Source organism: Ailuropoda melanoleuca, chromosome 5 (assembly GCF_002007445.2).
Source record: "Ailuropoda melanoleuca isolate Jingjing chromosome 5, ASM200744v2, whole genome shotgun sequence".
NCBI classification, from domain to species: domain Eukaryota; kingdom Metazoa; phylum Chordata; class Mammalia; order Carnivora; family Ursidae; genus Ailuropoda; species Ailuropoda melanoleuca.
In genome coordinates, this window is record NC_048222.1 from 23,467,140 (window position 1) to 23,482,865 (window position 15,726).

The window sequence follows — 15,726 nt, forward strand, 5'->3', positions numbered from 1 at the left end:
GATTGTGGCCCCTTCGTAGTTTCATGGAGCTTGAGCTGTGGTTCACTCTGAAGACAGGTCTGGCTTCCTCTCCCTGATAAGCTTGCTGCCCGAGCCACAATCACTCAACCGGGAAATGGTCAGTGGGAGCACTTTCTTAAAAGGTGACTATATACTGGGCATCACTAAGGACTTCCTGAGTCCTTTTTCATCCCATCCAGCGGCCCTGTGCAGGGAGCACAGCATCGCGAGAGCAGTGGCTCTCAACGCGGTCCCTGGAGCAGCGGCATCAACTGCCCCTGGAAGATTCTCCTAGAAATGCAAGTTCTCCTAGAAATGCAAGTTCTCCAGCCCTGCCCAGACCACTGGGGTGGAGCCCAGCAATCTGCATCTTCACAAGCCCTCCAGGACATGCTGATCCACACTGACCTTGGAGAACCACTGGTTTGGAGCAGAGTCTGGTCAACTTTCCCTGTACAGGGTCAGGTAATAAATATTTTAGGCCTGTGGGCTATGTGGTCTCTGTCACAGCTTCTCAGCTCCCATGCTAGTGCAAAGGCAGCCACAGGCAGGACATAAGAGAATGAGTGGGGCAGTGTTCTGATAAAACTGTATTTGTGAACACCAAAAATTGAATTTCATGTAATTTTCATGTGCCATGAAATCATCCTAGCTTAATTTTTGTCAACCATTTAAAAATGTAAAAACCATTCCGAGCCCACTGGTGTACTGTAGAGATTGGACTGGAATTGGAATCCTGCGTCTCCCCTAAAGGGTGGGCAGCTTCGAGCAAATCTCTTTGTCCTTGTGTGTCAGTGTCCTCAAATGTGAAATGGGGCAATGGTGGTCCTGTCTCCTAGGGCTCCTGTTACCCTTCAAGGGCTAACACATGGAAAGCACACAGCATGGCCCTGGTAGATGGTTTCAATTATTTTTATGTCTGTGCAGATCCTGGTTCCTTCTTACTGGCAGATGTCCCTTTCATGAGAGGTTCAACCATCCAGCAGGGAGAAAGTCTTTTCCCAAAGCAACCGGAGGCTCCCAGCAGCCTTGTTTCCCATGCTTCCCCACAGCACTGCACCCCAAGAAGAGGCTCATTGCTGCTCTTGCTCACAAGGAGAAGACTCCCCGGGGCTCTAGCAGCGAAGGAGTCGGTAGGTATGGGAACAGACTCCTTCTCGGACCTCAGTTCTATCTCTTGGCCTGCGCTCTGATCTGGAGGTCCTGGCTTTTCCGTGGTGTCCTCGGCGATACACGATAGCTCCAGCTGAACAGCTTTCCAAGTCAGTCAGCCCTTTCTTCAGAGCCCGGCCCGGAATGCACCAAACACAATGTTCTAAGCCCTGTGAGGGTGGGGTGGCTTTGTATGTAACGGAGAGCACCACAGATGGGAAAGTGACAGGCACAGGCAATGTCCGCTCCTGGGCTAGAGAGCCTGCAGGCCGACCTTGAACGACACTGCGGGGAGGGAAGACGCGCAGTGCGAACAGAAACAGCATGATGGTGGCCTCAGATGGGTGTCTCGAAGGTTCAGATGTGGAACCAGGGCTAAGTCCCAGGCATGTGAAAAGACAGTGATGCTCAGGGCACTGGTGACCCCACACTGTGTTCATTGTGTTCTGGGTTTTCTTCTTCTTCCACAGCAGCGTCCTTCCCAATCTTTCCTGTTCTCTTGTCTCACCTTGTGTGTCCTCTGTCCCCCGTCCCAGGTTTCTCCCTGCGTCCGATTATGCTCTTTGGACAGTCGAGCCATGTCGCTTGCTTCCACCAACTAGCATAACATTTGTGGCTGTCTGTGATATAAGATACCAAAATATGCTTCTGGGGAAAATGTGGAGTGTTGGCCTCTAAAAATTAAGAGTAAGAGACAAAATGGTCTTTCTGGGTCAACAGTCTCCTGTTTCCCTAAATAGAAAAGTGAGAGCCTGATGCAAAATGCAAAATTCAATTGTGCGTATTTTACCTGGATATCATTGCATTTACTTATCATAGGAATTTCAAGAGGTAATTAATGTTCTTCTCATTCACGGATGAATCAACAGAGACTCACGGAGGCTAAATAGCTCTCCCACGGCCCCCCCAACCAGGCAACAGAAGAGCAAATAGTCTATTTGTAAATGACTCTGAGCCTGTGAGAAATGGCTCCAAAATGGTCGGACGAGAGAGAAGATGTGGAAAGGTGCCCTGAAATAAAGGAAGCCCCAAAACGCTGCCAGAAAGTGACTCTGTGTGGGTCACACGTACATTGTCACTTCTATGTGATTTTTTTTTGAAACAAAATTAATTTTTCCTTATTAAGATCAGCATTCCAGAATAAGGCTTTCCCTACCTTTCAGTTCTCACTTGTTAGGATCCCTGCTGGCGTGTTCTTCCACGGAGATGACTGTATGCGTTGAAATCTCTAACCATTTCTTCATGGGAGTGCCTAAGATGGCTCCTCCAATTCCAGTCCTAACGCTCCAAGCGAACACATTTGTTTTTCTTCCTTTCTTCCTCTTCCAGTGCCTATCTCAGCTGTCACTCTAGGTTGATTCTAACTCCTGCTTAGGCCATGCTCAAACCAAGTTCTGCCCAGGGCCAGCTAGACACCACAGACATGAGGGGTTCACAGCAGGCAGTGCTCAAGGAACGCCATCTTGGTTAGATTCTTTGAAAGTTGTCCAAAGGCTCTCTCTTTGTCTGGAAGATGTTTAAGTGAATATGTGGTCAAATATGGAAACCTTAAGTAAAAATTGAAGAAACCAAACTGGGAGCAATTGGCAAACATTTCTTGAAGACTAGTGCCAGACACAGACCATGAGCGAGAGAAATATGGAGGTCAATCTTGGGTGAAGTATTATCGTTCCTATTTCTCTCAGCAGAAGCCAATAGAGGGAGAATCCTGTCTGACATTTAACTCTAACCCATTATCCAAATTTAACCATCTTTCTGTACTCTATGTTCTGTCTTTCAGACTCTATATTCAATTTTATCCCTAATTCAAGGAAATTTCCATGTTAAAACTCTATTTTTCCTTGCCTATTCTTCTTCCCTTCGACACAGGGTAGTGTCCATCAATTTTGATGAGCCTTGAGATCTGAACTTATGAAAAGGTTTGCAAGGGCGAATGTTTCTGACCCTCCTGAGTGAGTGCGAGTAGAAAACACACCACCTCCCACACAGGCACTTTCCATGTTATGAATGCTGTGAAAAGGACTTCCTCATAGAAGACATGCCCAGCATGGCAGGTATCAGCCCTGCTTCTCCTCCTTTCCTGACCCCATTATTCTCTGCTGACTCAACCATGCCGATTCTCCTCATACACTTTGCTTCAAAGTTTTTCCAAAAGGTTGTGAGTGAAATCTTTGCCTCAGCATTTTCCTCACAGCTCAGGGAGGGAGAAAGAGACAGATGGAGGACACTTGCCCTCTGGCCCTGCCCCGGGCCTCAGCCGGGCGTCCTGCTGGCTGGCAGAGGGATGATAGATGGCGCCCCTTCCCGTGTGTGGAGGGGAGGCTGCCTTTGCCTGATTCCATCCAGTTAGCAAAACAGGGGGAGCTGCCAACACAAACAGCCGAGGTATGAAAGTTAACAGCTAACGATCACTGCGGTGTGAAACGGACCCATGAAACGAGACATCAAGGATGCTGCTTGGAATAGCTTGAATGTCGAACATTCTTTCCCAGAGAAAGGATGGACAGCAGCACGACAGCAGTGTGGGAGACCCAGGCCAGGCAGGCACACTTGCACCCCGGGAACTGGGGAGGGTGACGGGCTTCCGATGCCAGGGCCTGCTCAGGGAGGGCGGGCGGCAGTGCCCACTTCTTAGCTGTCCCGTGCCAACACCCCTGCCACCTCCCCGCCCCCATCCAAAAAATAGCGTGGTATTAATAGGTCATATCAAAAGAGCCCTTGTAGTTCGTAATCATTTTCATCTGGCTTAGGAAAAAGCAGCCATAAAACGTCTGTGGGGTGACTGCGTGGGCCGGCCAGCCAGGTTTACTTTAGCCGGCGCTCGGAACGTGGTGGCGACTGACAGACGAGGCCGAGCATGGTTTATGGTCTTTAATGCCTGTGCTGACATGGAGGATTGGGACAAGATTTATTCTAGGCTCGGGCCATCACCGAACACTGAAAACCAGTCATTACAAGCCGGATGACAACTGGAATGTAGCAATCACTTGAGGAATATTTATTTGGTTTTTAAGTTTTTGGATGAATCTGGTTTTCAGAAAGTGAAGGCCCGCTAGGAAGTCAGGCCATGCCATTATGACATCCAAACCATTATGCATTCGCTAGCCAATTATGTAATCCTATATGGAAAACATAACCAGAAAGTAGGTAAGCCCAAGACACGGAGGCTGGTTATTACAGGCCTCACCACCATAACTTCATTTGTGGTTACCACACACCCTAAATATTATTAATGGACTAAAAGAATCCGATACTTGTAAAGTCTGGTCAGTATCATTAAGTCCCTGGCCCACTGTGACAGTGAATTTGATGGAGTGGCAATATATATTAGGGTACTTTTCTTCTGACTCATTGTACCGAATTTCAGGGGATAAAGTAGCAAAAATAGAGCTAGACGTTTTTATTAAGCCCATTGTCGGCCTCAAGATTTCAATGCAGTTTCTATAAACACGTCTTCTTTTTTACACTAAAACCATCCCAAATGTTAACATCTCTGCTCTCAAGCAAGTCATGCCTTGGGATTAACGACGTTTACTCATGACATTTTTAATGGTTCTTGCTTCTTCCATATAAGTAAAGGAAATTGGACACAAATGACTGATATGCCACTCTTTCTATAAAATATGGCATGACACTTCCTGCATAATCTTCAATCCATTCCATCCCACTTAATTATCTTGTTTTTCTTTCCTATCCAGAACTCGAAGCAAGCATCTTCCTCTGATAATTTTTCTCCTCAGGAAAATCCATAATTTTCTGAGAACACCAGAAACAAGAAGCCTGGTCTGATTTATGGCCCACTCACCCTCATGGTAGCTGTCCTGTACCACCTTGCACGCCCCTCAGCCTGACGTGTTAGCTGACGTCCACCAGCCTGATGTCTGCACAGCAACGACCGTGGTGTGAAAATGCATTGAGCGATTTGCTTATGGGGGCACCTCTCTGAGTATGTGTCATACTCCAGCAAAATAACTCATGTTTTAAAGGTGCATAAACCATGACCATGGACCTGTCCTCCCTGATGCTTCTGTATTACCAAGTCTAAGATAAGTGAAATGCAAATAAATGGAAAGCACTCCAGGGTGGAGCTGTGGGGCGGACGTGTTGGGTTTGAGAGAAAGCAGCGGGGAGCCTTCAGTATTTGCTCCCCAACCACCTTTCCTGAGGAGTTGCTTCTGATGTGCTAAGTTTCTTTTTTTTTTTTTTTTAAAGATTTTTTATTTATTTATTTGACAGAGATAGAGACAGCCAGCGAGAGAGGGAACACAAGCAGAGGGGAGAGGGAGAGGAAGAAGCAGGCTCATAGCAGAGGAGCCTGATGTGGGGCTCGATCCCACAACGCTGGGATCACGCCCTGAGCCGAAGGCAGACGCTTAACCGCTGCGCCACCCAGGCGCCCCTGATGTGCTAAGTTTCTTGAACTAGAGTGTTAGCTCTTCTCAAGGTGGCCGTCTGCACGGGACTCTGTACTCACCAGCGGCCCTCACTGCTTCTGGCTGAGGGATGCTGATGGTCCTGGCTGTTACTACTACCTGTCATTTCCTTGTACCCTGATTTAACATTGCAAATAGTCCCTTCATAAAATCCTCATTAAAATCTTGTAATTTTTTTTTAAAGATTTTATTTATTTATTTGACAGAGATAGAGATAGCGAGCGAGAGGGAACACAAGCAGAGGGAGTGGGAGAGGAAGAAGCAGGCTCATAGTGGAGGAGCCTGATGTGGGGCTCGATCCCATAACGCCGGGATCACGCCCTGAGCTGAAGGCAGACGCTTAACCGCTGTGCCACCCAGGCGCCCCTAAAATCTTGTAATTTGAAGATGCCATGCATTTCCTATAAAGAGCCCTATGTGATATGGGATTTAAAGGGAGCCTATGGTCAAGCACAGAATGGAGAAACCACATGTTGGGTTGTCAGAGCGTGTTCAGAAAGAAAGAATGTGCACTGCCCTCCAGTGTGGGCCACCAGAGTCCGCATGCCTGAGGGGATTTTCCTGGGAAGGTCTTGTCACATCTCTGGTGGTCTATCTCCTTGTTCTTGGCGGTCTCCTCTCTACTGCTGAGCACTGCTGACCTCCTCCCAGAGGACTGGGAGAAAGAGGACTGGCCGATGGTGAGTCCCCAGCGAATACTGTTGACTGTGCATCTCTCACAAGGGCACCGATTGATGACTTCTCAATAAAGGAACGCACCAGAACCAAGAGCACCCAGACCAAGAAACGGGTGTCGCCAGCACCCTCCAGGCTCCTTCATGGTCTGGGTCACTCCACCTGCAATGGCAGCCTTCACACGGACTTTTAACACCAGAGTTCCAGGTTTCTGTTTTTGAACTTTATGTAAATAAGATCTTATATCATGTTTTTTGTGTCTAATTTTTTTTTTAATTTTACCTTATGTTTGTGAGATTCATCTGGTTTTGCGTATGCCATTCTCATTGCTGTGTGGTTTTCCATTTTATGAACATACCACAATGTATTTTTCTGTCCTATTTGAGAAGACTATTTGGGTCATTTCTGCTTTGGGGGCTATTAAAACTTGTGCTGCTATGAACATACTTACACATGCCTTTTGTTAACATACTGCACACGTGTGTGTCCGGGGTCTGACTGCTAAGATTTGCACTAGCTTCTCACCTCACTGTCAACCCATGTCCCCTCCTAGTGAGCGCCACTCAGGGAAGACAGAAAAAGAGGAAACTGAGGTTTAGGAAGAGAATGGGAGATAAAGCATACAGCAAAGCTGTGGTATAGAGTTCCAAGAGTGAATCTGAGATTGATCAAAGATGCAGGCGCGGTTAACCCACACCTTACAGCTGTCCTGCTCCTCACCTGTACAGCTTTGTGTGCCACGTGGGGGGTGGGGTGGGCAGGTGAGCGTTCTCCATATCACGTAGACCCAGAAGAAAATGCCTCTTACTCTGCATTATCTGACACGAAGAAAAATAAAGTCACAGGTGTCTTATTGAAATGGATGGAGAGAGAAATCCTGAAAAGTCTCTATCCAACAGGGAATGGTAAGCAGCAAACCATCACAAAGTTCTCAAGACTACCAATTTCAGATGCATTAAAATGTTACTGATAATCTCCCTAACTGATGTTTTATCTCTACGTTTTCGTCTCAGAGTGCAGGCAACTTAATAAGGGCAATTAACCATGCACTCCCAGTCCTAACGCCCTGCGTTGTGTCCTATGGGTGCTTTAACAAATGCCCTCGAGCTGAGGGGCTCAAAACGACACTGACTTATTGTCTCACAGTTCCAGAGGCTGGAAGTCTGAAATCCAAGCGTCAGCAGGGTTGCTTCCTTCTGGGAACTCTGAAGCAGAATCTGTCCCATGCCTCCTCCCCTCTGGTCTCCGGTGTTGCCAGGAATCCTTGGCAATCCTTGGCTTCTAGAAGCATCACTCGAAGACTGCTTCCAGCCCCATGTGGCCTTCTGCTCGTGCATGTCTGTGTCCAAACTTGCCCTTGTCATAAGAACGCTAGTCACATTGGATGTGGGAAATACCCTTGTCTGGTGTGAACTTATCTTTACTTCATTACATTTACAAAGACCCTACGTCTAAATCGGGTCACATTCACAGGTTCCAAGTGGACATGAATTTTGAGGGAACACTTTTCAATCCAGTACACCCCACATGATTTTTCCCCCATAACCTTAAGTATGAATTTCCCTCCCACATAGATGCTCAGGAGCATAATTCTTGCTGTTGCGGAGGGGACCCAGATGTATATAATGAGCCTTGAGTTGGAGCAGGAATGCGGATTGGGAGGAGAGAAGAGCCTCTTGACCCTTCTGTGATACATGCAGCTCTTTTGTCATAACCGAGGAGACAGGAGAATTGGGGGAGGACGCTCAGAGGACAGCTTCTGGTAATGTTGGCCAAGGTTTTCCAGCACAGCAAACTAGCTTATAAACCAGGAATGAGAAATGCCCAGAAAAGGGGGAAAGCAACCTACTCATAACCAGGAAGGAACAGGGATTTTCTATGTTTTAGGAGAAACATAGAAAATGTTAATGGATTAATGCTTGCCAATGGCCTAGTTCCAGACAGCCCAGAGCACCCAGCTACCAGGAGAGTAGGGCCCCCGCGAAGATCCACAGACATATCTATTGAAATTGTGTAAGACTTTTGGCTTTAATCTGTGATGCCAAGTTTCTGTCTGCCGTACATTTCCTCTATAAATTTCTCTTTGTTGTAAAATGCAGATAGCATGGCCTCTCCTGACACAATGGCAGGGGAGCCTCTGGAGAGCTGGGGAGGGGTCTGGCTACCATGAAGACCCCTCCACCACTGTCTCCGCTCCTCCTCTGACCCCCCTAACAGCATGACCCTAGGACATCTGAGTTGGCAAGGCCAAGTGACATTTGTGTTACTCCTCCGGTTGGCCAGGAAGCAAGTGGGCTTTCAGTTTTCAGGACTGCTGAATAGTAGCCAAAAAAGAGAACACTGGGAGCCTCCAGCTATCACACGCATTTGTATTGCATAAATAGGCAACTCAGACCATTCAGCCCAAAAGAAATGCATTCTCATGTGTGTTCAGAAATGTCCAAATTCACCCTATAATTTTGAATGCTCTATTTTTAGCATTTAGTTCATGACTACTAAGCTGAAGAAATGCTGCAGGCATCCAGCTCGATGGCATAATGGCACAGCTGATGGTAACATGCACAGCCCAGGGCAGCTCAGGGCAGGATGCCTTTTCACGAAATGGTTCCTTTGAAAACAGAAACAGAAGAGGGGCAGTCAGGTTAGGCGGGATGTCTGAGTAGAATGTGCTCCTTAGAAACTTAAAATGGGGACCTTGGGGGCTCCTGGGCGCTCAGTTGGTTAAGTGTCTGACTCCTGGTGTCGGCTCACGTCATGATCTCCTGGTCCTGTGATCGAGCCCCACAACAGGCTTGTGCTCAGCGGGGAGTCTGCTGGTCTCCCTCTTCCCCTCCCCCTATTTATAAATAAATAGATCTTAAAAAGGGGGGGCAGGGATCTTCCAGGCAGAAGCTTCTGTGACAATTGCGCCCATAACAGAACTGAAGTATTTTTTTTTCAAGAACAGCTTTCGCTGAGGTGCTGCCCTGAACCACCGAGCTCTGCTGACTTCTGCTCTAACTTTTTAACACACTAAGCTCTTCACGTTGGGATTTTTCAGGGGCCATAGGCGCAGGCTGAATGCAGGCTGAAGTTACAGAAAGGATCACAGGAACATCACGGAAGGAGACAGGAGAAAGAAACTCACCAGGAAATTCAAATCGTGCTTAAAATACCATCCGTCTGTCAGTGATTCTGTAGCAGAGCTCCTCTCAACCACAGATCGCATCTAAAGTCAGTACTCAAGAGAGAAACAGGGTATCACCTTGAACAATCCTCGGAAAGTCCCACCCGGGGCATCTCTTTGGGCATCTCCTTCCTTGTTGGACGTGCTGGCTGTGTCTTTGGTTGAACGCCAGACGGAGATGTTGTGTGTAGGTTTGGAGGACATTTCCCTAGAAGTCACACTCTGCTAGTGAGATGTTGATCCCAGAAGAGACACTCGTGGTCTGTCACAACTGAGGGCACCCAGACTCACCGACGGCAGCTCCCTCTGGGGTACACACTCAGTCGTAGGGGTAACTGAGCCGTGGTCAACGCTTTTTCTTTTTGCTAAACTCATAGAGTTAAATTCACTGAAGTGAGATGTAATTTTGATACGGTATTTCAAACAGACATTCACTTCTGAATGGTGATGCGGAAAGGGTTATGTGCTTCCCAAACCCACATACGCTGGATCGGGGGTTTCATCAAAATTGAATAAACAGATCCATTTATGGCTATTGGTTTAATAAGCTTCTTAGTGGCAGACACACGTTCAGAATTAAAATTAATGAACTTAAATAAATCATTGATTTTGTGAGGCTCTAAATCTACAAGCTATAAACCATAAACTTTTTAAGATATGTTTTATGAAATATTATGTTACCGCAAGTTGAAGACAAGCAAGAACTAAATAAATAAGTGTCATCAGCTTAAAATAATGTAACTAAGCAAGTAATAGGGAAAGAAAGAATGAGGGGGGAGGTACACATTAATTTTTATTACTGGATACTGGGCTATATAATAAGCTCAGATATAATTTATTTTTAACAAAGATTATTTTCATTTACCAAATAAATAATAATAAATTATAATCAATGGAGGAAGTACAGCAAAATTTTCTAGCAAATAAAAATAAAGTTAAGAGAATAGAAAGCATAGTGACAACTACATGTGTTTTAAAATACTGCCATCTTAAAGTAAAATATTATTAAATTATGTATGATTTTTAAACAAATTCCTCATGGAAGCAGTTGGAAAACCTCAGGATCTTTATAGAATTCTCTGCCCCCAAATGGCCACGGGAGGATCAAATGCTTGGATGGACATTTTCTTAACCAGTTTTAGCAATCTTCACTTCCCTGCTCCCGGCCAAACTCTCCCTTCATCCCTTTGTCTCCTGCAAGAGACAACAAAATAAATCTCATTAGAATTGACAAAATTTGTCCCAAAATCCAGTTAAAAAATTTTCTGAGACCCATCTGACCTACATGGATAGAAAAAAACAAATAATTAAAAACTCTTCCTTGACTTTATGAGTTTTGTTCTAGAGAGAGAAAAGAAAACAAGCTCCAAATTCTAGGGAAATAATGAGCCAGCTGACCCCTCACAGCCTCACCTACACCCGGGGGCACTCCACTGCAAGAGGACAGGAGGCCTCATCTTCGGGTGACCCATCCACGTCCAGCATGGCCACAACAGGAGCCAGGTGTGGGATTTGGGTTGGGGCTGGTCTTGAAGCTGGCTGCATGCAAGGCTATGGTCACTGTATCCTTTGTCCAAAGACAAGGAAATGAAATGCATTTCCCCAGGAATCGCACATTTCAGAGCAAATCTGATTTGTCATAGAAAGATTGGTGCAAGGATTCCTAGCTTGTCAGAGATACTCAACCAGCTTTTTGTGATCCATCATGAAGTCAGTAATCCCTCCAAAATCACCATAATCCCATCACACACACACACACACACACACACACCCTTACAAGCACATATGCACTCATCCATGCACACGCTCATGTGCACACACACTCACACACACGCTGGCTCCTAGGCACATAAATCGCTCTGCTTCCTCTCCATTGTCTGGATGTGACGCTGTAGATGGAGCTCACACGTCCCACTGCATTTATCTCCACCAATGTGCTCGGTGTATATGGTTGAAGCATGGTGTTATTCCAACACAAAGGACTAATTTCTGGCTAGAGGCAAACGTGATGAAAGGATCTCCCACATAGCACTTCTTCCATTTCGTTTCTGGGACTTTCCTAGGGATGTCCACCAACTCAGCAGAGTGGAATGTGTGTGTGTGTGTGTGTGTGTATAAGGGTTATGTGGACAGATGCCCACAAGAGTCTGGGTCAAGACCAGTGGTCTTTTTTCCCTTCTGAACCAAGCCAGAACTTGAATTCAGGTCTCCAGGGGGGAGAGCTTGCCAAGCCATCTACTGGGATAATTGGTGCCACATCCACTACAGGCAGAAGTTCTGGGAACAGGGGAAAAAAAGCTTGGAGAAGAGAACTGGCCTTCAACATTCCCCACAGTCCAAACCAGCATGGCCCCAAAAACCCAAAATAGTTCCCTTGAGGGACCTTGTTTATCCGGCTGTTTGCATCCCTTGGTTTCCTACTTTTACCCCAAACCAGAGAAAGGGACAAAAGATCTTAAAAGCAATGGTACATTCTTGCCATATTTCTCATCCATTCAGAACTAAGAAGCATCAGAAATCTTGTGGGAAAGCCACTTCTCAGGAGATTTCTAACTCTGTTTCTCAACTATAGCGGTCTGGAGTTTGTGCCTAAATTTTAGATAAGGTCCTAATTCCTGGTTGCTTGGGTCCTCAAATTTCAAATTCTCAGGTTCACATCAATCATTCCAAGAAACAAGCAAAACATTTCACATAACAAAATTTGTTGGTTTTTAACATATCTTTGGTCTGAATTTATAAGACTTCTATGTCTTTGAGGAAAAACACATATCTCTGGACAAAGGCCTCCCTCTCTCGTAATCTGAAGCCCGCTCTCACCAGCACCGCAGACCCCAACACTGGGCTACCAGACCAAGTGTGCTCTAAACAAAATGTACAAGGAAACCACAGAAATGAAGACAATTAGGGTAAATAAGATCCAGTGATCAAATACAGCTAATTTGTATCCATAATATTTGAGAGTTACCAGTCTGCTTTAATTTGAAAGATATCTTCCAGACCACACTGTTTTTTTTCCAAGGGGACTGCCTTTTGCTTTTAATTATTGAACCTTAAGAATTCTTGCTATAATTTGGGGTTAACTTGTAATTCTTGAAGAAGAAAAAAAAATCCAGCCCATAAATCCTTCTGTATTCCATCACTTCCAATAATAGGCTTCTGTGGCCTAATTCACCATCAATTAACTGCGTTTTTCAGAGGGAGCGGGTAAAGTGGGAGGGGAATTGAAAAAAAAAAAAAAACTAAGCTCACGGCGTTCATGGTCTCGAATAGCAGTAGAGTGAATGGACACTCCTTGGCAAAGAGCCGGGGCTAAATAGAATGTATAAGAAATGCTTCAAAAATAGAATATGAAGTGAGGAAAAAATGAACTCTAAATAATGAGATTTCACCCTCCGGTTTTTTAAGAGAGTCTGAGTATTCCCATGGTAAATAATAGTTAGGCGTTCAGTAACATTGCTCACATTTTAAGAAATGGATTCTGAGGCTCTGTTGTATAATCACGAATGATCCCTGTGATGGGGGTAGGACACTCCCCTGGTTCCACTCAGGTGCACAGTGGTGCCCAGGGGACCCTGACAAGCTGCCATTCATTCTCCAACCTGGGTCTGTCACAGTGATGACAACAGGCCTTGCTCTCCCCTACAGTAGAGGAAGGGGTTATAGCCTAAGCCATCCCACTCGACTCCAGATCATTTTATATATTCGTGCAATGTGTCAACACACACTATCTTTGAACCAGTGACGGGCTATATTAACCATGCCTTTTAGTGTCTGTATGCTGATACTTTAAATCTTGGGGTCTTGCTGACTCCGGAAGGACTGGCCCTCTCGGGGTTAGCCAGTTCCTAGAGATAGTAAAAGCATGAGCCGTGCATTGCAAGCCAACCAATCCAGAGCTCCCCCCTCCTCTGTGGGACTCAGACTCTGGACCACTCTCCACCCACCTCATCACTCCAGAGCCAGACACCAGACAATGAGGGACAGTCTCTATGTCCCAGAACCCAATGAAATTTTTCAACCTGGTCAATCCTGAGTCTACTTTATCCTGTCTCATCCACTCTTTCCCCCAGAAACCACAATAAATTCTCTTGCCACATTCCCCTCTGCCTCCTGACTGACCCTGATGCTTTCTGGTGTGGCCCTGAGCAGTGCCGTGTGACCCCCTCCCTTTGGGGACTGTGAGCAGCAAACTATCTTTTCAATGGCAGTTGTCATCTAATCTGTTGACCTTGCCATACCTGAATATGAATAAAACCTATATTTTAAAATAGCATTTCCAGCCAGAGACATCAAAGACTCAGGAACACCTTCTTAAGAGGAGAGGTTCATTTTTTAAGCAAATCAACCATAAAAAAAAGTTACAAGGAACAATAGCATTCTATTTTTTTTAAATAAAATATCTTCTATCGAATTGGGACTTTAAAATATATATATTTGCTGGAATGTGTTAAAGAAAAATGGGAATGCTCATAAACTGTGGGATTGTTAGTAAGAACAACTTTTCTGGGAGGCTATTTGGCAAAAATATTTAAAGCCTTAGAAATGTGCTTATTCTTTGACCCAGAAATTCTATTTTGAGGATTGTATCTTAGGGAGAAAAAACTAAAGATTTAATGAAAGATTTTCCTAGAAGCATTGTTCATAACTGCAAAGAATACAGTGGGGTTGGGGTGGGGGTGAATCTAGACTACCCAGTAACAGATGACTGATTAAATAAAGTAATAGTACATTCTACCATTTAAAATGATGGTGTAGGTTACCGTGTATTCAAACAGAAAAATGTTCACAACAAAGCGGCACCTGGGAGGCGCAGTTGGTTAAGGGTCTGACTCTTGATTTTGGCTCAGGTCATGATCTCAGGGTCATGGGATCGAGCCCCATGTCAGGCTACACACTCAGTGAGGAGTCTGCTTGACATTCTCTCTCCCTCTCCTCTGCCCGCCCCCAACTTGTGCACTAAATAGATAAATAAATAAATCTTTAAAAAAAAGTTCACATGATTTTAAGTAAAAAAAGAAAAGATATTACACAGTAATGTGTATAACTGATAAAAAATTTAAACAATCATATCTAAATACAGAATACCTCAATTAAAGATATGAAGAATTTGTCAGCTTATGTCTAATGAGTAGATAAACGTATATTAACCAATATTTGCTCTGAGTATTTTAAAATCACAAATCACCCATGTGTTATGGAGAGAAATGTCAGGGCTATGGTACTGAAATGCTAGGGACACATCAAATGACGGGAAGAGTACGCTCAAGGTGTGAATAACGGTTGTCCCTAGATGATGAAATCATGGGTGCTGTTAAAAATTCTTTTCATTTTGCTTATCCATGTATCTAATGTTCCTACAATGAGCATATCTCATTTGTATTAAGAAAAAATGTGCCTTTTAAACATTTTTAAAACAACCTTTCTTAGGGTATGGACAAAAAGGTCAACTTTAAAGAGGTATTGACATACCTCACCCAATAGAATAAATTGTACCCTTTTTAGGACTATCGGGATTTCTTTGGGTCACTTGGATACAAATCAGACCACAAGAACTGACAACCTGACTTGCTGAGTGACTATAAAGTTCCAAGCCGAAGAACAGGGCATATAGTTTGGCAAATGTGCCTGCTTTTGGAAGACCATCCCACAGCGTGGCAGTCATGTAGTTGCTGGACTAGTCTACCCTTTGAAAACAGCAAAGACCCACAAATTCAAGGCTTGAAGGAAAATCAAGCCAAAAGAAGGAGAAGAAGAAGCCAAACAAAGAAGAAAAAATGAAGAAGCAAACTGCATTAACTTTCTACTCGAATCACTCCAACTCGGCAACATTATGGAGGATCTCATCTGTGCCAGGGAGGGGCTGGGTGCTGAAGGCAGAAAAGTGACTGGGACATAGGCTCTGTCTGTCCAATGCAGGACAATTGCGCACCATCTCGTCTGGTGAGCTTCTCCCAAAACTACCTGGTAAGTGCCCAGACACCAGCTCAGAGGGGGTGATTACAAAGGTCCCTGGTGGTGTGAATGCAGAGAGGTGGAGGCAAAACAGCCATGGAGTCAAATTCTACCTGTTGACTATGTAAGTTAACTACCCTAAGCTCCAGTTTCCATATATGCAAAATGGGGATAATAATAAATGCTTCATGGAGGTGCTGTGAAAAATCACACCCATGAGGTGGCAGGTGAGTTCCCCTCTTCCCAATTCTATGAACCATTCCACACCATACTGAACAAATGGTCAGCACCTGTTCGAACAGTTCAACGCTCTTCTCAGCTGACTCAGCCTTCTCACCGTATAACCTA

General features: G+C 45.0%; 1 long non-coding RNA gene across 1 annotated transcript; it reads left to right on the top strand.

The window, feature by feature from the left end:
* The first annotated feature begins 206 nt into the window (after positions 1-206).
* On the top strand, positions 207-6,685 carry LOC117802211. The gene is made up of 3 exons (XR_004625273.1): positions 207-465; positions 928-1,133; positions 4,851-6,685. It is a non-coding gene; the product is annotated as an uncharacterized LOC117802211 (long non-coding RNA).
* The last annotated feature ends 9,041 nt before the right edge of the window (positions 6,686-15,726 follow it).